A 21,199-nucleotide genomic window follows, 5' to 3' on the forward strand; every position below is an offset into this window, starting at 1 on the left:
GGCAGAGGGACCGGCCTGAGGGACGCGGCCGCAGGAAGCGGGGCTGAGGGGACCGGCAGAGGGACCGGCCTGAGGGACGCGGCCGCAGGAAGCGGGGCTGCGGGGACACGGCCGCACGTGACGCGCCCACGTCCGCCTCCGCCGGGAAGGAGCCCGCAGCTCTGCTCGGCTGATGAGGACCAGCCCCTCTCGGTTGTTGCAGCTCTACCGGCTCTCAGCCAGCAGGTATTTAATGTCTCGGAGCCCTCCTGTCCGTGGGCTCCTCTGCCCCTGTCCTGCAGGCCGGCGTCTCTGCAGAGCCAGGTCCTGTCAGCCTCCAGGCTGCTGCTCCCCCCACGGCATCTGCTGTGTTTCTCTACTAAGAGACTTCACCTCAAACCTTCTCGTCTTCTAAGTGATACTCTAGTGATACTTTGGGGCAGAACGAATTATGTTAGAGGAACACAGCTCATAAATATTAATTTCTAATTAGACTCTATTTGCTGCATATTCTAGGCAGCATTACAGGTTTTGAGCCTTCATCTGCCACTTTCCATATCACTCAAATAGCAGGGATTTTGGCATGGTAAATCACAGAGGAAGGTGGAAAATCTGATGCAAAGTGAGATAATGTACTCTTCGTAATTGTGGCTCTTCTGTGCCCTAATAGAAAACTTTAAAGCATGGAAGGTGCTGACAGCAGGTAAGTCACCTAGTTCCTGCTCTGCTTTAGGTATAAAGCCTGGGGAAAGTGGAGGAAGAGAATGCACACCTTGGCTTTTAGGCTCAGATTGCAACTCACCCTTCCTTCTAAAGCAGTGCACGGAAGTGTGGCAAACCTCGGGTGAGTCCTGCAAGTCATTATATGACTCAGTGCACAAGATTATGAGCACTGAGAGTGCTCAGCCTTTGGGACAGCGTCTGGGGAATTGAGAGGTTCTTCATCCTGTCTTGTGTGGCAATTAAACCTGATTTAGGCAATGCCATATCTTGGACAAATGCCACAGGACATGGTTTTGCTCTGGATTCTTATCAGGATGTGTGATTTTTCTCTCTGTGTTCCCCAGCAGCAGAGCCAGGAGTTTGTGGCTCTTCAGGGTGAGATTGAGAGGGCCCAGCTCTGTCCCTCACTAAGAGATTTGTCTTATCTCCCCATGTCCCCTCCACCCCTGTTTCCGGGGATGTGTGCTGTAGTCAGAGGCAAGTGCTGTGACCCTGCCTGCAGTATTAAGGTGATGTGTCTATAAGAAATGCAAGGCTAGCTAAATGGACTTCCACTGCTTGCTGATGTGCAGTGGAAAGAATCCCGTCTTGCCTTGCACTCTGCAGCAATGTGCGTTGCTGTCCAGTGCCAGGCACATGCCGCAGCACCAGATGTGGGGAGCTGCTGCTTGCACGTGTGCCATGCGCTGAGCTAGCGGCATTCCCCCTGTCCCAGCAGCCTCCCTGGAGGGCAGCAGGCTGCTTGAAAGGTCAGCGGGGTACCTGTGCATCACAGGCGTGAAAAGCTGCCCTCTTTAGGCCCTGAGGCAACAACCTGCTTTCGCTTTGTGAAGCCGAGCAGAAAAGCTGGGGTCCGACAGAGGCGGGTATCCCTGAGCACAAGACAAGGCAGCGTGAGGGTATAAGAAATCCAGTTTGCTTCTCAACGTGAGTGGATGGGGTTTGGGTGGGAAGGTAATGGGAATGCTCAGTGTTTGCTGCTAACATTTACTAAAATGACAGCAAATCCCATCTGTATTAATGTTTAGCTTTTGAGACGCAGTGGAATTTTACTTTGTTAAAGAAGGTAGGAAGCCTGGAAGTAGCTCTTTAATCTTCAACTGGAAAATATTATTTTGAAATCCATTCTCTTAGGAGTGGAATAATCAAACAGAGTGATAAGGGATGTTAAACCTACTCTGAATGTTATTTAAAGGATTTCTCAGGTGGAAACAAAAGTTGATAGGATGGTGTCAGGCTCAAATGGACATCAGCTTTACATACAGTTGTCCACATGAAGAAGAGAGGTTGATCAGTCTGTATTTGCTGGTTATGTGATTGTTTAGGAATTATTAAAAGTCATTATGTGATTCTTAAATACTTCCATTTGCTCTTTGTTCCAACAAAAGGCTGTTGGAACTATCCACGTGTTTTCACAAGCACAGCTCTATGCATGAGAGCTTCACCACAAAGGGTATACAGTGTCCTGCATCTGCAGAAGTCTTCAACATTGAGCAGAAAAAAACTGTTAGTCTTTCCCCCCCTACTGCTGACCTGTTCCTCTTGGCACATTTTTGATCTCCCTTGATCAGTCTGTGCCTGGTACCATGTATACATGTCTTGTTGTTCCCCACACTGTAATGCTCTCCTGGTTTTCCCAAATGTTGTTACATTTCCTTTCTCCTGCCTCTATTTTTCATTTCTCTTTCCCATTTGCAATGCATCTGTGTCTCTGTTGTTTTTCACTTCTAATTTAATACCACCAGTGAATTTGTGTCTCTCTGCAGATCATTAAAAAGGAGCTATGTGGGATTACCTGTAAAAGAAAACACAATATTCCCAAAACAGGTTACAAACTGGTGTGTGTCAATACTCTGTTTTGGAACTTTTAGCTTTGTTTAGTTTTTTATCAGATGCAGAGTGATCTCTGGATCTCTTGTTTGCCACTCCAGCATGAGAATACAAGGAACAAATTCAAGAGTTGCAGGACTTGAAAGGACCTGTGCAGCCGTAGGAAAAGGGCAGTTTCCTGTGTAAAGCAGAGCAAAAAAAAAAAAAAAATCCCTGTCCAGTCACAAAACTAGTCTATCCTCAGCCTGTGGGCAGATTACAGGAGTCCTTTCCTCCTTTTTACCCTCTGAACAGACTGTTTCAACCCACCATTGTGATCAGTGGCTGGCAAGCTGGCAGGAATGGATGTGTGCCTGAAATACCACCACGTAGTGAGGGGCCACACCTGTGGTGAGAGGAGTTCTGCTCCTCTGGGAAGCCAGGAGTCATATGATTGCTTTAATCCAGCACAAATCTCTGTGGCTGATGCAGCCAAAAGAAGCATTTGTTTTCTGTGGTGGGTGGCAGAGTTGGATGAGGGAACAAGTCCAACTGTGAGCTACCACGTTGCCTCATGAGGCCGACCTGAGTGCTGGAATTATTGACACATGGAGGGAGTTTTTGGGGCAGGAAACGAAGACGAGCAGTGTCACCACATGGTCAGTGGGGAGAGAGGAGCATGAGTTTCTTCCCAGTGCCTGGTTTTAGGATGTGGATGGCACTGGGAAGAGACTGGATGTGCTGTGCCTGTGAGGTCTGTACGTGCCAGCTGATGCCCAGGTTGGGCAGCAGCATTGGACTCACCCAGCCCTTCATTTCACTTGTGCTCCCTGTTGGAGTGCTTCACCAGGAAAACTCACATTCTCAGCCCTGTTAGGGAGGACAGGATGGGCTTATAGTTGGGCTCTGACTGGGTTAAAGGGTGGCTTGGGACAGCAGCAGGATTTCTGAAAGCCCCTGTAGGCTGCATCTCCTGGCACTGACTCCCTGCTGCCCTCGGTCCTCCTCGGCTGCAGTGCAGGAGGCAGACAGCATTGCCCGGGTGGTAGTTTTAACTCTCTGTTACCTGAAATTCAGACGGTTTCAAAGTAACAGCAGTTAATAATCCACTGGCCCCTTTGTCCAGTCACATCCCTCATGTTGCCCCTGCCACCAGTGTTAATAATATTGTGCATAATTTCCCAAGCACAGACTGGGAGGTGGGGAGTGAGAGGTGTGCCCTAAGGGGCTGGTGGCAGCAGTGAGTGTTTGGGGCTGTATAATACCCACTGGTGTGTGAACGTGCTGTCAGGGAACTGTTTACATAGTGCTTAGCATTGGTCAGTGGCAGGACTATAAACTGAAGCAAATAGCTTTGTCCTGAGCACATTTTCTAGAGGGGATGATGCAGAAGAAAATTGAGTTAAAAATTAGCTTTGAAATTAGCTGAAAGTTTTTTACCAACCACACAGGACTTTGAAACATCTGACATTAACAAAATAACCTATTTGAAGCAATAGTAAACTGCCATCTGCTGGTAGAAAAATAATGCACATAATGAACATGCAGACTTAGGAAGTGATAATTCTTTTGTGTTTGACATGCTGCAGTCAAATATGTACATGACAAAGAAGATGCATATATTTATTTAACGGGTGGTTTTCATCTCTATTTGCATTTTCATATAGAATATGCTAAACAGATGCCTATAATATAACTAACTTTAACGACAAGCCCAGAAACAAGACAATAAGAATAAAGAATGAGGACTAATAAAAGCAGATGAGCGATCAGGATGATGACAGGCTCCAAATGTGTCCTATTTACATTGCTAATAATGAATCACAAGCACTTCCTTTTATTGTTTCCCCCTGTCTTAGACCCTCCTGTATGACCAGAATTGTAGCACTGAGAAACATTTCCTGGCATCTTCATTTTGATTTGTGTGTGTGTGGATGTGGTTCCTTACACAAGCGTGTAAATAGGAACTGGGTCTTTAATTGTTCCTGATTTAAGTAGGTCATGTTCTCCAATACACAGATCTCTTGTCTTCTGGTAAGCCAGGTCAGCTGTTGAAAAGGATATGGAAAATACTTACTACACAAATGTGACCAGCGAAAATGATTTCACAAAGGACCACTCCCAAATTATATGGCATGACAGAACCAGTTTCCATAAATCACCAGCATGATGAGTACACTGCAGGGGAGAGACTATCAGATTTCATGTTTGTATAGTGTGTACCAAGTGGGTGTGCTGAGCATTACTGTGTCCCTCAGGTGCTGCTGCACTATAAATAGCAGTGTTAGCGTGAATTACCTCCAGTGCAAACATCAGGCCTTGTCCTTTTCATATGCATGCAGTTTTGTTTTATGATTGGGATTATTCCAAACACAGCCTATTGTTTTAGCAAACTGATCTTCTCATAGGAAATATTTTAAATGGGCAAAGAAAAAATAGGTCAGTTCTTCCTTTGAAATCAGAGAGAAGTGTGTATTTGTAATATTTCCCAGGCTTATTTCCTTGGAACAGGTTTGGCAGGTATGAGAGGAAGTTAAAGATTTATTTTTGGTGCTATGTACCAGATGTCATACCTGCTCTTCTGAGACAGCTGCTTTTATCTCCAGCAGTACCTGCTCTAGTAGCAACGAAAAAGTGACTTGAATCCCATTTAAAGCATGTAGTGTGCACTGTTCTTGTGCCACTAAAGGAAAGGGAAGGCTTGTTTGGGAGACTCCAGGCAGAGTGCTTATGTGTCATTCTAAAGCAAACATGTTTGCATCCCTCTCAGCAGTGTTTTTGCCTCCTTGAAGATGTGGTGAATTAATATGCCCAACTCCAGGGCTTGTGGCCCCAGCAGACACTGAAGGGCTACAAAGATGTCCAATTTGAAGTGCTGTTACATTTATGAGATCTCAACATTTATGGCTCATTTTGTAGCATCCAGGTGGTTCTTTCTAAAGGACTATTTCTGGGGAATTTCTGCGTGCTGTGCACACCCCACTCACGTTGGCCTTAATCAAATGCTGTTCAGTGTCTCCTGAAAAGAGCCCTGCGTGGTGGCAGAGTAACATTAATACTGTGGGGCCAAATCCTCAGCTCAGGTAAACACCACAGCTTTTTTTGACTTGTAATCTCTGGAGGATTTAGCCTTGGTGCATGGTCGCAGAGGCAGACACCTTGCTCTGGGTCCTGTTTACCAAAATGCTCCAATGGCAACACAACATGGTCAGATGGGAACAGCCAGGGGAGCAGTGGTGCCCATGGATACCTGTTAACAGCTGGGAGCTGAAGGATGCAGTTACCATCAAAGACACCACTGTCCTCTGCTTTGCTCTGGAGTGTCCCTGCCAACAGGACTTTGCCTTCCGGCTGCAGAGTGACTGATGGTTGAAATAGCAGTCCCAGTTTATTTCAGGTATGCCACTGACCCACATGACCCATAGGAAACATAAGGTAAAGGCAATCAAAGCAGCATGTTCCTGTAGCCTCTAAGGGCTGTAAAAATGGAAACATGGGAAACAAGCTCATAGACATATGGAATGAGGATGAGGGTTCACTGTTACCTACTATAGGCTAAATCAGGAGTTGAGTGAGACTGACATTTGAGCCGGCAAGAGAAGGTAGGTGAGTAAAAAATGATCAAAAGATAAAGCTGGTATTTCCTTCATGTTATGCTAGAATCACACTGTTCAAAAAGGCTCCCAAACCATGGAGAGCTGGGGCAGGCAAGGGTGAAGAGGTGGGTTATGGTGATGGAAGGGTATTGTCATTACATAAATTGGAGCATTTCAAGTCTGTTTAACTGCTTGGTGCCGTATCCTGTTAGTCTTTTCTGAGCTTACTTTGCAGTGGAATGGGGGAAGCTGTGCTGATTGCACAACTGGTTGTTTGGCTGTTTCTTTTCACTGTGTTTCCAGCAAATTAAGCACTGTGTCCTGCCTGTGCTATGTTCAAGGTTTGGCAAAGGGCTTTTGATGGGTTTGCCATCATTTGCCCAGCACTTAATCTTGCATCCTTTTGCTAGTATGGCTTCTGTACCAAAATGCAGTGATCAGACTGAGTAACAATAAAGCTACTAGTGATTTACCAAGGAACAGGAAAACCCTTAGTCAGGGGGCAGTTTCTAGCAAAGTGGAGTTCTCAAGATGAATTGAGGTCCTTGTCTTTGCAAGGATTACTGCATGGTGGATGCAAAAATGATAACCTAGCAGTTAAGTGCTGTTGAGAAAGCAATAAAACACTCACTTCAAAAATCAAGAAGCATGAAATAGATACTGTTTTACTGGGGCAGGAAGGGGGGAACACTAGGAGAATCATGAAATGGCTGCATATTGTTAATTTTTGTGGATAAAGTGACATTTGGAGACCTCTGGTATATATTTGAAATAAGCAATGAAGTAAGGCTCATGTGCTGTGTGCTTGTCAAAGCCAGGCATGGGGGTTCGTGGAGATGCTCTGCTTTCACACTGTCTGCTGATTGGAATTGGGCCCATGAAGAAGCCAGGTGATTCATCTGCAGGGGTTTCTTTTTTCTGAACTCTGTTTCAGAGCAACAGCCCATGGCTCATTAAGCAGGGAAGATTTGATTGCAAGTGTGAAGGGCAGCACACAAAGATTCTCCACACACCTCTTGTTTGAGCCTTAGAGGGTAGGAAAATGAAATAGTGGAGAAGTTTGTCCTGTGCTGGGGCAGAACCAGTGCTTCATGAAGAGCAGTGGTACTGTTAGAAAATATGTATGTTATTTGAGTCAACCAGGATAAAATTTAAAGCCACAATGTTCTTGTAAGGTGGTAGTGGACACTTGGTACTAGCCCACAAACACACAGCTGCCACTTCAGCTGACCTGCTGTGAGAATCATGCTCCTAAATCTGGTGCTCCATTTCTTTGGTGATGACACCTTGCTCTTGCTGTGTTCTTTCCACCCATACTGTTGTGTACTCTGGCATCTAATGCTGAGAGGGCAAATGAGGCTGCTGAGTCCAACTGCCACACCAGAAATGCACAGGGGAATTGAATACTCAGTCTGAAAGATTTTGCAATGTTAGAAGAATCTTAAGGGGATTATTTTGCAATTCTTAGCCACCATTTATAGTCTGTGTTGTACCTGTTTGTAAAATTAATTTTGTCAGTTGAAATATTTGAAAACATGTTGATTTAGGAAAAGTATTTTTCTGGCAGTACGGTGTTATGTGAGCATTCATTTATTAACCCTAGTAACTTCCTTGGGAAATAGGGAAGTATTTCAACATCGTTTTTACAGACTGGGATATGTAAGGTTCAGATGTATAGATTTAGATCTATATGTTCTAGTGTCTGCTGAGGAGCATTTGGCCCTGCTTACTTGCACTCCAGTCTTTCCTCACCTGAACTCCTGGTCACGGAGCAGCTGTGTGCAGTGCATCTGCTGGCACCTCTCTGGTTGCAGCCAGTTCTGTGCTGGGAGGGAGGTTAGCAGTGAGGATGGGTTATTGTAGAAAAGGGGAAAGGAAGATAAGCAAATGACTGTCTTGCTTCAGGCTCTAAGAATGATGTACCAAGCTCCTGTTTTGAACATGGGAACCGGGGAAAGAGAGTGGCTGCATGGGGAGGAGCAGACTGAGGCTCTGTGCTTGCATTCCCAGACATCCAGATCAGACCAGAGAAGACAATGAACCAATATTAGGAATACAGAAAAAATCGTGGGCCCACTAATAATTTACTAGCTCCAGGAACAGGAGAATGTTGTAAACTGTAGTTATGACAGACAACAAGGTCATTGGAAACAGCAGTACCCAGGATAACAAAACAAAACAAGCCTCCCCAAAAGATTTCTCAGTCCTATGGTGCAATATTTCCATGTTCAATGGGCTGCTCTAAATGTAACTCTTACTAGATATTTACTGATGATCTGGACTTAAACTATGCTGTGGAATGCAGTGACAATGGGGAAGGATTGAGAATACATGTTAGAAGGGGCAGCAAGACAGTTTCAAGGGTTTCTGTCTTTACTTTCTTCTGAACCTGTTTTTTTTTTTCCTTTATTTTTCTCATCTTTTTTGCTATAAAGTTCTGCTATAAACAATTAGAGGAAATTTAGCAATAATATTGTCTGTGGAGGCTAGGAAAGTAAGAATACATTCTATATCGCTGTTTTCCTTTGTTTGTCTTTTTTATCTTGTTTATCTTTGATCAGCTGCAGATGAAATAACCAGCTAACTGATTTCCCATACAGGGCTGCCACTCTTGCTGATGAAACTGTGCTGACATGGGAGTATGCTCTGTAGCAGTCTAGCAGTATCCATTTCTTATTCCAATACACTGACAGGTCATTCAGGGAGACAAAAAACGCTATTCTAAAGTGGAAAAGAAACTGCGATTTCAATTTTGTTTTGATTTGAAATTTTCCAGCTACCTATCAAGACCAAATCCTTGAACTATTTACTTAGAGTAACTGAAATACCCCTATTCGAAATAGTGGATATGCAAGATTTAGCCATTAAAGAGTTGGGGTAAAGTTAAAATCCCCTTCAATAATAACTAAAGTCGGAGAAAATCTTTCAAGAAAATTAAACACTTGATCAAAAAGAGAGAAGGGTTATTGTCGAGAGCATAAAGATTAAACAGGAGAGTTGTCTCAGAGAATAACCATCAATGATAAGTAGCAGGCAGTTAATAATATCCCCTCAGGGATCTTCTTTTACTCATGTAGGTTTTTGGACAAATACAATATTACATTTCTTGTAGTTAAAGTGTGAGGGAGCTTCGTGTCATTCTAGAGCAGCAGTGGAATAAGGACAACTGGAATGGTGGGAGGGGTGACCCAGAAGCTGAAACAGCAGGAAATCAGTGACAGTTTTTCCACATAACTCTCTTTTTGACCCGCAGATTCTGAGATCTCAGTGTCCCTGACATGCCTATTTTTTCATATCCACAGCACTGTATTAGTGCTGAGATTTTATATGGATGGTACTGGCCCTCAATATGGAAAAGAAGGAGAGACCAAGTAAATGAACCAGTGTGATTCCGTGTTGTAATTAAGAGCTGGTTTAAAGCTTGATCATGCAGATGGTTGAATTGGCAGAACTAAAGGCATGGTGATCTGCAGACAGGGGAAGGCGTGCAGGGTGGAAAGGGTGGGGGCAGAAGGGTCTGGAGAACCTCTGAAGCCAGCTCTGCAGCTGGAGAAACTGTAACATGAAACAACTCCCTTGATCTCTCATTTTTCTTCCCTTATTCTCTCCGCCTATATAATTGCAATAATAAATCTTTTTTGTTCCTTAACCATCTTGTGGCCATTGCAAACATTTAAGAATTAATGCAGTTCTCACACATGATGCACATGTTCTTCATGTCCCCTTGTGTCCCTCCATTTATTCATTTATCATGTACACACAAAACTCCCATAAAATATTAATCTGAAATACAAATCTCTCTTTGCATCGTGGGAGCATTTGCATATAGTAATGTTAACAAGAGTATTAATTCTGCATGCACAGTCTGTGGACTGCAGACAGGGCCAGATCTCTCTCGGCAACTGTGCTGAAATCAGTGACAAATTAGGAAACATTATTTTCATATTAAAAATGCTGAGTGGAAAGTGACAGTTTCCTAGAACCGAAATGTTTTGCTTAAAAGTCAAACAAGAATATTTGAAGCCTTATTTTAAAATTTTCCTTCTAAGAATTCCTTTGTAAAAGGAGTTTTATATTGCTCCATGTTTCTACCCAATGGTTCCTAATAAATTGGTACAGTCTAGAAAAAGAAGGATTTAATTTTTTTAACAGTGCTGTAATTCATGGGAATCTGAACATTTATTTTGCTTTTCTTTCCTGTTGGCAACATCAGGAGTGGCTATACTTCTTCCAGTTGGGGAAGGGCATGCAGTTGCAGATGGACCAAAAATAATTCTGTTGGGCTGGAGAGAGGATAATTTGCTCTGGGATAACAAAGAGTGAAAACTGTCTGAGCAGGCATTTGATGAAATGGAAGTAGCAGGAGGATCTCCTGTGGAAGAAATCTTTGCACCTGACTCCTGGCTGTGAGCACAGGTGGGGTTGTCCTGCCTTTGACAGGGTGAGAGCCCTAGGACACCTTGGAGGCCATTGGGAGCCATGGCAATGCCTCTGGAACAAGGACATTTCTTGGCCTGGGTTTTACTGTGAAAGTGGGAGAGAGGGAACAAACTTGCTCATCCTTCACTGTCCAAGGCAGGCTTAAGAGAAAATTAATGAAAGATGGGTTCTTTGTCTGCACCCAAATCCCACCAGACGCACAAATGGAGGGGCACTGTTACATACACCCCTTGCCCAGGTTCAGTGCATCCCTGCAAGTAATTTTTTTCTCAGTGGTGTATTGTTAAAGGGTTGCATTTCCCTCAGTAAAACTCACGTCATTGAAGGTGAAGATTTTTTAAGGGAAAGTCCCTGCAGCTGAAATTGGACATTTCTTTCTGCAGGGATGGTCTCTGGTGAGAGGCAGTTGCCAAAGCAGATCATCAGATCCCTGCTGCCAGGAGCTGCATCCCTTAGGGGGGAGGCTGGGGCTCTCAGCAGATCCCTGGCTGCTGTTTATGGATCTTGCAATGCTCTGTCTGTGCTGCAGAAAATCAAAGCACTCATGTTTCAGGAACAATGTATTTTGACTTCATTTCTATTCTGATACTCATATTCTGATGTCTGCAGTTTCTGAAAACAGTAAGTGCCTTACTGTCTTCAGGAACAATGCCATTGATCCCTCAACTCCTTCCTGTAAAGCATTCATTTGACTATACAGCTTTTAAAAGTATTATAGATGAATCATGTGAGACAACCTCCACAGCTGGAGTTAAGCACTTCCATGTGCTTGCTGAATCAGGGACCAAGTTGGTAGGAAGATCTTTCGGGACTCACTGGAGATCCGTAAGAAATTGTCTTGACTTTACCAAGCCATGGTATTTCTCTTAATCTTTCACTTCCTTATTCATGCTTAAATGAGACACATCTGTTTCCATTTTTTGCATTGTTCTGTTATGTGAGTAATGATATGAAGCTTCCCCCCCCACACACACACACTGTGAAAGAATAAATTAGTGTTAAGTTTTGTGAAGTGCTTTAAAACACTAAAGCAAAACATCTGTTTCAGCTGCAGGTCATTAAGATAAAAACCCCTAGTCTGTGTGCAGTGCAAAACTGCCAAAAAATTTATCAGCTCAAATACATTTCTTTACCTGTCTTTTACTATAACAAGTGAAGATGGTGAAAGGATAGTAAATCTTTGTCAGGGATGGAGCAGTTAAAAGTGTTCAGTGTAGTAATCCACAGCAGTACCTTGTAGTAATGAATCTGATCTGGGGATGCCTGGAGATTGCTGCAGTGTTGCAGACTTCCAGCTGAGAGTCTCCTTGACCTCCACATCTTCCAGCCAGGCACAACACTGTGTAGGGTTGCCTTCCCTCCTGTAGATGTTTGTGTTACTGAACTTCAGCTATGAATCCTTCCACCCACCCCCAGTAATTTAATTGTTTGCAGGGCAGGTGGCCAGAGTAAAGCTGAGCTGGCAAATCTACTTTACAGGTGAACTGTGACACTCTTTCCATGCCAAAGCCCAAATGTAGATGTCTGTGTTCTTTTGTTGGTAATGATCTCCTTTATAAAGCATTTTGAGGTATAGAAATGAAAAGCCAGCAGCTACCTGCGAGCTTGACTATTAATAAATAATCAAAATTAACGAGCGCATTCCCTGGATTCTACAGGAAATGCCAAACCTTGCAGGCAGGCAGGTAATAACTTACTCCTACAAGAGGCAGTGTCCACCTGTGTTTCCCTCTGTCTTTAAGTAAAAGATCTAATTCCTTCCTTAGTGTAAGGGAGGTGTGGTGTAGCATGAATGTGCTCCAAAACTGGATGTGGCTTTTTTGGTGTCTTAAGGAAAAGTACTTAATTGTTCTTCCAATCTGCCAAAGCAGCAGCCAGTGAAGTCTTGAGCAGTTCTGCTCCACAATGCTCACACCCTCCCTGGAGCAAATGAATGGGATGTTTGGGGTCTTTAGCAGCCCTATGCACTTTTTAAAGCAGCACTCTGGGTCTCCTTTGATTTAAACCCTCAGTTTCTGAGACAGGAGAGTGTATATATATTGCTGCACTGAATCTGTTCACCTGCAGCTCTCCCCACCCCCAGCTTATGAGCATGATTTCCTTTTATGCACTGCTCTGTCACAGCTTGGCAAGTTTCCCAAGACAATCCATACCAGAAAGGAGAATATGGCTGCTGAGCGGTGTAGACAGGAGAAATGCCTTATGTAACAGATTCATTTAAATACTATGAAATGTTGGGACAGGCGAGACAACTGAAAGCAAAATGCAGCCCTTAATCTCTAGCATCAGTTCTGCTTGCCCTCACCATCATCAGCATCTAATAGTCACTGCCTGTCTCCATTCACATCTCCATCTTTTTCAAGAAACTGCCTGCGGCAGAATGTTCAAACAGCTTGGCAAGCGGTTTTAGGAGAAGGGTTTTATTTTTTTTTTCTCCTAATTCTTCATGAGCCTCATGAGCATTTCCCCACTAATATGCCTGTGGCATCATTAGGTGTTTAATGAGAGTGATGTTGCTTGAATATTATTGTTTTTATAGCTCATTTTGTTTTGACAGGTCTTCAGTTCTGTGGCACTTTATAGTGTGCAGACTTCCCCTTCCTACATCTTACAGATTTTGCAGAAATATTACCACAGAGGTGTTGTCATAAAAGCTGAAATAATAAATTGTCAGCATTCAGTATGTTTGAGTGCAATACATGTTCAACACCACGGCAGTTTAATGACATCAATTAATTATTTTAGTGTATTTGTTTTATAATACTGAAGCACCAGCAATGCTCCAATTAATAGCCATGTCTTGGACAGCAGTTCATTCCAATTCTGCACAAACAGTTCTGTTTGGAATCTTCTAGCAGTTCCCAAAAGACCAGCTTGTACTCCAGTGGATAGTGGATCAGAGTCTTGTTCCTCCCATCCAGAATCTGGAACATTATAGGTTGTGCTCAGATGAAAAATGCCAGCATTTTACCTGCAGAAAACAAGGCTGCTGAAATTGTAAGTATTGAATAGACCCATACAATGTCATTTTACCCCCTGCATTTTGTCTACATGTTGATAGTACTGCATCCATTTCTTTACTAATTAAATTAAATGGATACAGGTTTTGTGTCAATGCAAGAAAAATGGCTGTATTTTTAACATACTAATTAATACCCATTAATTTCTCACTGTTATGTTATCTTCCAAGTAATTTTACCTGGTTTAGGCTGCCAGCACATACTTTCTTACTACTAGAGTGGCAGAGCCTTTAAAGTAACTAGGTGCTGTCATGAATTTGGCTTTACTGAGATGAGGGGAGTTACTGGGGAGAAGGACAGTGGAGGTACTCTTGCTGCTCCCTTGTGCAATGTGTCCTGCCTGACAGTGAAGGGGAAGAAGCTGCTCCTCTCTGCAGTCCCTGTTCTCCTCCCACCACTCCACAGTGTGGCCACACAAATATTTTGCTCTTGGGATTCCTGCTGCAGGTTCCAGAGGTCTGTGCTTGTGTTCCCAGCACAGGCAGTGGAGCTGCACAGCTCCAGGAGTACATAATGTTAACAAAGCAGTAATTGTAAACATAGCCACTGTTTCAAATGTTCTTATACTGGCTTCCAAGGACCCTACTTTTATGTCTTTGTTTATATTTAATAGCAGTTACCGTGGTTAACTGGCTTTATTTTGGAAACCTTGATGCTTCTCTTGCCAGTACTGGCTGGCACTGTGAGGATCAGAAACAAAGATGTGCCTTTTTACTCTGTGTCTTCTGATAGGTTTTGTCATTTGGCAACTGTTGTTCTGTTAGACTTTGCAGAATTTGGACAGGATTCTGATCTCCTGCAAAGTGGCACACACACTTATTAGAATGCAGGAACAGATTTGGGGCCTTTTTTCTGATTATACCATGCTGAGTGCCGTGCATGAGGAATTAGAGGCTGTCTGTTATTATGTGGCCATACAGCTGCAGGAACTTCTAGTGAGTGCTTTTAAATACTAGTAAAATAAAAATCAAAATAACATTCCCATGAAGCAGAATGTAAAGCACAGGCACTCCTGCAAGTCTCCCAGGCTTTGGAAAAGAATGATCAAATCTGGACCAGGCCAGTCTTCTTACACTTAAAGTTCCATTGAAGTAAAATATAAAATAAGGAGAAATGTTGGGGTCTTCTGCAAGTTCTTTTGTGGTAGTTCCTTTTTCTAGTTTCTTTTCAAACCCAGCCCAGTGTAAGAAAAAAAAAATCAAAATTTTAATTTCTAAATGAAATTAAACTCAAGGCTTGAGTTTGTGGCGATTTTTTGAGATCCCATAGCTAGGAAGCATTTTAAGTTGAGGTTGATACATACCACATTTTATATTAGGATATTCTCCTTTTAGGTGCACAGGTAATCACTCATATGACATTTCCAGTGGGGTACTCCCCAAGCCATTTAATTTTCCTGCTCCTGCTGGGAAATGAGACTTGTTCAGTCAGCTTCCCCTCCCTGCAAGTAAAATATCCTCATCCTTCTCAGAACAAAAGAACTGCTAGATGTAGGCAGGCCAAATAGTTTTGTCCTGTCCAGTAGAAGTGCTCCTGTGTTACTGTTAAGGCTGTGTTGTCTGAGCATGAAGTGCCCTCTGGGGCTCCCTGGGAGTGCTCCAGCTGGGATGCTATGGGAAAATTGCTCAGAAACCTTCTCAGTTTCCCCCCACATGCATAGAATCTGGATGATGTCCACTGAGTGACTTTCCCTGAAGCTCCCCCATACCTGTCCAACAGAGCCATGTGGCTTAGTGTGTTACACTGCAGCTCTGCCCCTGTGTGTGTGCCACACCTGCCACACCTGTTCTGCACCAGCTGCCACTCTGCTTAACAGGGAGGTGTTCTTCATCACCCCCAGTGCAGCCCCCTCCACCTGGCCCTGGGCTGCCATCTGCAAACACTTTGGGCTTCTCATAGTCTTCTTCCACGTTTGGGAGGCCACAGCTACAAGCCAAGCCTTTTCTGCATCTCTTAACCCAGAGGAGGATCAGCTATCTTCCTTCCCAGAAGGAAGAGTGACCCCCCCCCCTATAAATTGTTTGCAAAGCAAAAGGAGGGAGCAGTACAGATTTTGTTTGGGAAGTGAAGGCCTGAGTGAGTTGTCTCAGAATGGACTGAAGGACCACAGAGGTGCTCACCATCCCAGGCAGGACACCAGCTGGCTCCTGCAGCAGGATCAGAAGGCTGGTGGAGGTTTTTATGAGGTATTTAACATGAAGGTAGGGGTGTGTGAGTTGTGGGTTGTATGTGGTACGTGTGTTCTGATGTCACATGAGTACTGGAAAGGCCTCACATGGTATCCTGCTGCTATGGGATAGAGGTACCTCTGAGCCAGCCCCTGTGCATGTGTCGTGGTTGCCCTGCCTTGGTTCCCAACATCTCTGCATTCAGGAGCTCCCCAGCTTCCTGATGCCCCAGGTTGTACTTCACAGTGACCCTTTCTGGCACAAGAGGTATAAAAGGGCCAGAGTTCATGTACGCCTGGGGTTAGAAATGGTGGCTCTGTGTCCTGAATGCTCACCCTCATTTCCAGCCTGGGCCCCTTGTTAACACCAGGTACCAGCTCTCTGAACTGCTGTGAAGCACTGTGATCTCCTGTTCTGGGTCCTGTGCAGCAAGAGCAGGATGTGTTCTCAGAGGGCGTTTTCAGCCTCTCTGCTCTCAGCAGGCTGCAGAGCTGTTTGATCAACACAAGCTTTGACAGTCAGGCATCATTAATTTTCCACAACCTACTACTTGAAACTCCTGCAAGGATGGGCTGTCACTGTTCCCCGTAGCCCTTGCTGGCCTGAACTGCCCTCTGTGCTGTCCTGCTGCAGCACAGGAGGGCTGCGTGCCTCGAGCCACTGCTCTCCTCCCTTGGGCCCGAGATTTAAATTCTGTCAGCTCTGTCAGGGAAAAAAAGGAATTCTCAATATAGAATTATTTCTTTTTAAAGGATGAGATAAACTGTAATGCATTAATGGTGGAAGTGATCATATACAATTCAGGCTTAGTGAGTACCCATTGTCTTAAATTAATCCTAATAAGCACTGTTTTCCCCAGCATGTGCCATTTAACAGTCACTGTGGAGAGCTCTGCTTCCTAAAACTATCACAAATGAGACTACACCCTCCTCTTTTGGAAAGTATAATTGATAAAATGTGGCAAAACATGGTTATTGCTTATTTGTAAATGGGATCCTTTAAAAAGTACTCTCTTACATGGATTGGGTTAACTGACTTGCTGATTAAGACATCTACATGAAATATTAAACCACCATTATCTGGCTCCTGTTAAAATTCAAAATCAGGATTCTCTTTTGTGCAGATTAAGTAAAAACTTCTATGCTGTTTTAGAGTACAATATAAATGTAGTAAGTAAAAGCTAGAGGTGCATTTGAATGACAATTCACACATAATGTCTTAAGAAGAAATTCTGATATGCTTGGGATGGAATTAGAGGGACACATTTGACACAGTAATAGACAGATTTGAGTGCTTCCTGAGTGTTCAGATATAGCTTCTTCTGCTGAATTTCCCAAAATTACACTACTCTGCTGATTATTTCTGCTTTTACAGACACCCCATTTTTACTCTATGAATTATCTGCACAATCTAACTAAAAATACACTTCCAAAGCTTTATCTGAGTCCCTTTCCACACACTTTGTTGGAACCCAGTACCAAGGCCTGTGAAACTGGGACAAATTTTAAAACATGACTCTTCTTCTAAGTTTCCTCACTCATTCTTTTGTCTGAGAAATCACTACTCAGCATGCATTCCAGGATACTGAAATAGCTCTTTTACAGTTATTTTAAATACGTAGATTTTTGTTAGTAGGAAAATTAGTGCTAGAATTTTCAACCAGAGCCTGGTTGAAAGCTCATTAAAGTCTTTGTAGTTATTTCAGTGAGCTTATAATGAGACACTTTATGTTCTTATGAGCTTCACACTAAAACCAGTAGTGGTATAATACAAGATCTGCCTGCAAATCCCAAACCTGACAGTATTTCCTGAATGAGATAATGGCAAATGAACTGCTTTTCAAAATAATTCACCTGAGAGTTTTAAGTGGGATTGTGATATGGAAATACTGGATGGACAAGAGAGAAGCAAAAGTTTCAATATAGCTTTTGATCATTGCACTGAAGATATGTTTTTGCAGAAGAGTGGTAATGGATGTGGGTCAAAGTGAGGAGCTGAGAGATGCTCCTCTTCCTTTGGCATAAAAAGGGATTGGCAGGGAGGTTGGAAAGGAAAAAGTTACTGGCTAAAAGTGCTGTCATCATAATAACCCTACGTTGCACCTTGGTCTTTTCCTTTTTGTTAATAAACCATGCCATATACTGATTCTCTGCAACCACAAAATTTGATAAATAATTTTTCACAATTTCATATTAACTCTAAGACTGTGTAGAACTATCACAATTTCATATAGTTTCCACCCCCCCTTCTTTTCAGGATTCAATTACAAATATGTCTGTTTTTATGCTCTGAAGATCTTTACTTATCCATACACTACAATATAGTCTAAAAAAGCTTTTGTAGTTTTTTTTTGTTTTAAGGTTTATCCCTGATGTTAGAAAACTCAGGTATATTCATAATTAATTGTCTTGATCAAAACCAAACTCCTTACAATTAAGAAACAAACAGAAGGTATGGCATATCAAACAGACTTTGTGCTGCTGTGATCTTACCTAAACACAAAACAAGATCCACAGTACTTCCACATTAATAGTAGTAAAATGGTTTTTTTGCTTTCTTTACTTCTTTAAAAGCATTCCCATACACAAACCTCTTCACAAACAAACAATAATAAAGCTTTTTGTAGTTGTGTGAAGCATAAGGACAGGAAGGTGTCTCTGTCCATGGAACAGTGAGAGAAATCAGAATTGCTGATGTAGCAATGGCCTACCAGTAGAGGAGTGGGAAACTGCAGGGAAAAGAAGGCAGTCTGAAATCCTGCCTGGCAATGATTTTGACGACTGAGAGATGCTGTTCATTTTTCAAGTGCTGCTAAAACATATGGAACTTGCTTCTTAAGGCAGAGGGGGTTTGTGAAGATGTCTTCACTTGGATCTTTGTCCTGGCTTCCATCTGGCCAGATGACTTTGAAGTAAGGAAGTGGTGGGGGTTGGCTAGCAAAGCCTTTTCCTTTTGGGGAGGGTGTTGAAATGGTCTTTGCCTGAGAGAGGTGACTTCCCCATGTTGTGCCACCTGTGTCCCTCACTGGACATAGAAAAATCACAGCTTTGGAGACGGAGTGTGCCTGAAAGGATTCTTGTCTCTAATTCTCCACATTGACATGGCTCCTGTCTGTAACATGTGCTGCAGCCACGGGTGTGACCCTGGTGCTAGTGCCAGAGGTGGATGTGGGAAGTGGGGTGGCACACCTTGAAGGAGACAGAAGGTGACACTCTCAGGCCTAGTGCAGTTTCCCTCTTGTCACTAACACTCCGCCAGCGTAGCACAGTTGGGGCAAAGGTCTGGCCCATAGTGGCCCATAGTGGTTGGAGCTGGATTCATTTGTGCTGTGACCTCTGCAGGGGGATGTTGAGGCTACCAGTGTCACACTTGAAACAAGGATCTTGAAATTACTATTTCTGTCTTCTCCCTGTGTATCATTTTGGCACTGTAATGTGAACTGAATCATCAGTTCAGCAGAGCTATGGTAATTTATACCTGTTAGATCTAGGTCCTTTTCCATCATCTATTGAAGGCCAGTTTATTGCCACTGCTTTCTTCCTCTCACACTAAATTATAATTAATCAACAGATTCAGGAAGCAGCCTGTTATGGTTTCGTTGCTCATAGCATATTTTCATATATTAATGCTTCCTGTGTGTGTGATGTAAATGGCAACTCTCCAAGGCAATGCATTGTTTTCAAGAAGGTCAGTGTTATAATGTATGGTGGTATTTTCCTACACTAATCTGCTTTCTTGTGATCTTTGAATTGTGTGACTTGAGCTCAGCAACTCAGGTGTGAGAAGAGAGATGGCAGATCCTCCTGAAAGGAACACAAATGTAGGCTTAGCTGTTGTCTTGAAGGATGAATTAGAATAACACCTGATGAAATAAAATAAGCATAAGGGCTAAGATTAATAAATGACTATTGATAATTAATGCAGGATTTGTAATTGATAGTTGACTGAGGTGGTACCTGTGGAACAGCCAGGAATGGAGCGTGGTGTGCCAGGCAGGCAGTGCTGCCCCAGAGCTGCTCCCCTCTGCTCGGTGCCAGATGACAGGAGCACTCCATGGTGGTGACACTGAGAACAAGACAACTGTGGGAAGCTGGGAACGAGCTGCTGTCCTGACAAAAGCTGGTTTGTAATTGCAAGCACAGGCCTAGCCAAGGGGAGCAGGTCTGAGCAGCAGACACGGAAATTTTCCTACCACTGACTATGGACAGAAGCTGAGCAGTGAGAAAACAGTGACAGTTGTCTTTATTTTGTAATCTGAGCAAACTTCTCTGAGATTTCAAACACACACAACAGTAGGACAGTTCTAAAGACAGTCCACTGTGCCAAACAGTAATGTTCCCCTAGGCACGCTGTCTAAACACCCTTGTTTCAAAATACTTCATTTCAGGACTAACCTTATCTTGGGAACACTGTTAAGAGAAACTTGGTTTTAATTTTACCTATATGCTCTTACTGCTCTCTTATTATTTTACTGGTAATTAAAAAAGTTTAATTAATATTGACAAAGATGACTAGAATATCTTGAATTATGGCAGAGACTAAATTTATAAATAAAATACATTTTTTGTTCTGTGAAAAATAGACTAGACAATCCTCTTTAATTAACCTTGTCAACTTTATGTCAGAAGGGCCTGTGAAAGAAGCAAGCCAGCAAAACACGAATCAACAGCTCAAGCAGCAAAAAAAAGATAAAAAAAAAGATTAGGAAAAGTTACCTTCCCCCGTTTTTTTTAAATAATATTGAAAAAAACCAAGCTGCTCCAAATAATTATTTTATTAGTTCTTCCAATATTTCAGTTAAAATAATGTTGATTACTGTTTGTTGAAATAACCAGTACATTTAGTTCCTAAATTCATGGATATTAGTGAAATCAGCAACATGTCATTGTAAGAAAGGCCAAGAAACCAGAAACATCTCTGTAGAGAGTAAAGAAAAACTCTTTGGCAAGTTGAGCAATGAAACACAGATATCTTTCATATCATGTTTCTGTGCTTGCTTTTGTAATTTACAAGGCTCTAAGGGCAAAGACAAAACAAACTTTATACATAAAGATAAAGGATTTTATTAGTACAACTATCTGACCTTAAAAAAATCCCATCATTATATCTCAGGTACTCAAAAACTCTACTTTTTCAGACTGTAGTAGTGTATTTCATAAAAGATGCTACTCTTATAGAGACCATTTTTGTCTGAAATTCAGACATCAAGAATCATTTCAATTCTGAAAATGTTATGGAAGACAAAATTTTCTACCAAGGGCTATGGTATAAAGATGAGATTGAAATAGTAAATGGAGAAGGAAAATTAATGGGCTAAATGTGATGTGTCCATTACATGACAGCATTTTGTGAACCATACAGCCTTAAATTGTTCTATAACTTAAAATGATATAGCTTAATATTTTATCTGTTGTTGTTTTGTTTGCTGTACACAGGATCACCAGAATATATGTCAACTGAATAT

General features: G+C 42.6%; 1 protein-coding gene and 1 long non-coding RNA gene across 2 annotated transcripts in view; one reads left to right on the plus strand and one right to left on the minus strand.

The window, feature by feature from the left end:
* The first annotated feature begins 132 nt into the window (after nucleotides 1-132).
* ZNF644 (zinc finger protein 644) overlaps nucleotides 133-21,199 on the plus strand; it is a 74,705-nt gene continuing 53,638 nt past the window's right edge. Inside the window, exon 1 of the mRNA XM_064428320.1 lies at nucleotides 133-225. The gene's annotated coding sequence lies outside the window, so the exon portion shown is untranslated. The remainder of the gene's footprint in view (nucleotides 226-21,199) is intronic.
* LOC135305093 (uncharacterized) lies at nucleotides 13,093-15,572 on the minus strand. Its single transcript, XR_010366370.1, has 3 exons — nucleotides 15,276-15,572; nucleotides 14,188-14,972; nucleotides 13,093-13,533 (listed from the first exon to the last, which is right to left on the minus strand). It is a non-coding gene; the product is annotated as an uncharacterized LOC135305093 (long non-coding RNA).

Source organism: Passer domesticus, chromosome 7 (genome assembly GCF_036417665.1).
Source record: "Passer domesticus isolate bPasDom1 chromosome 7, bPasDom1.hap1, whole genome shotgun sequence".
Lineage (NCBI taxonomy): Eukaryota > Metazoa > Chordata > Aves > Passeriformes > Passeridae > Passer > Passer domesticus.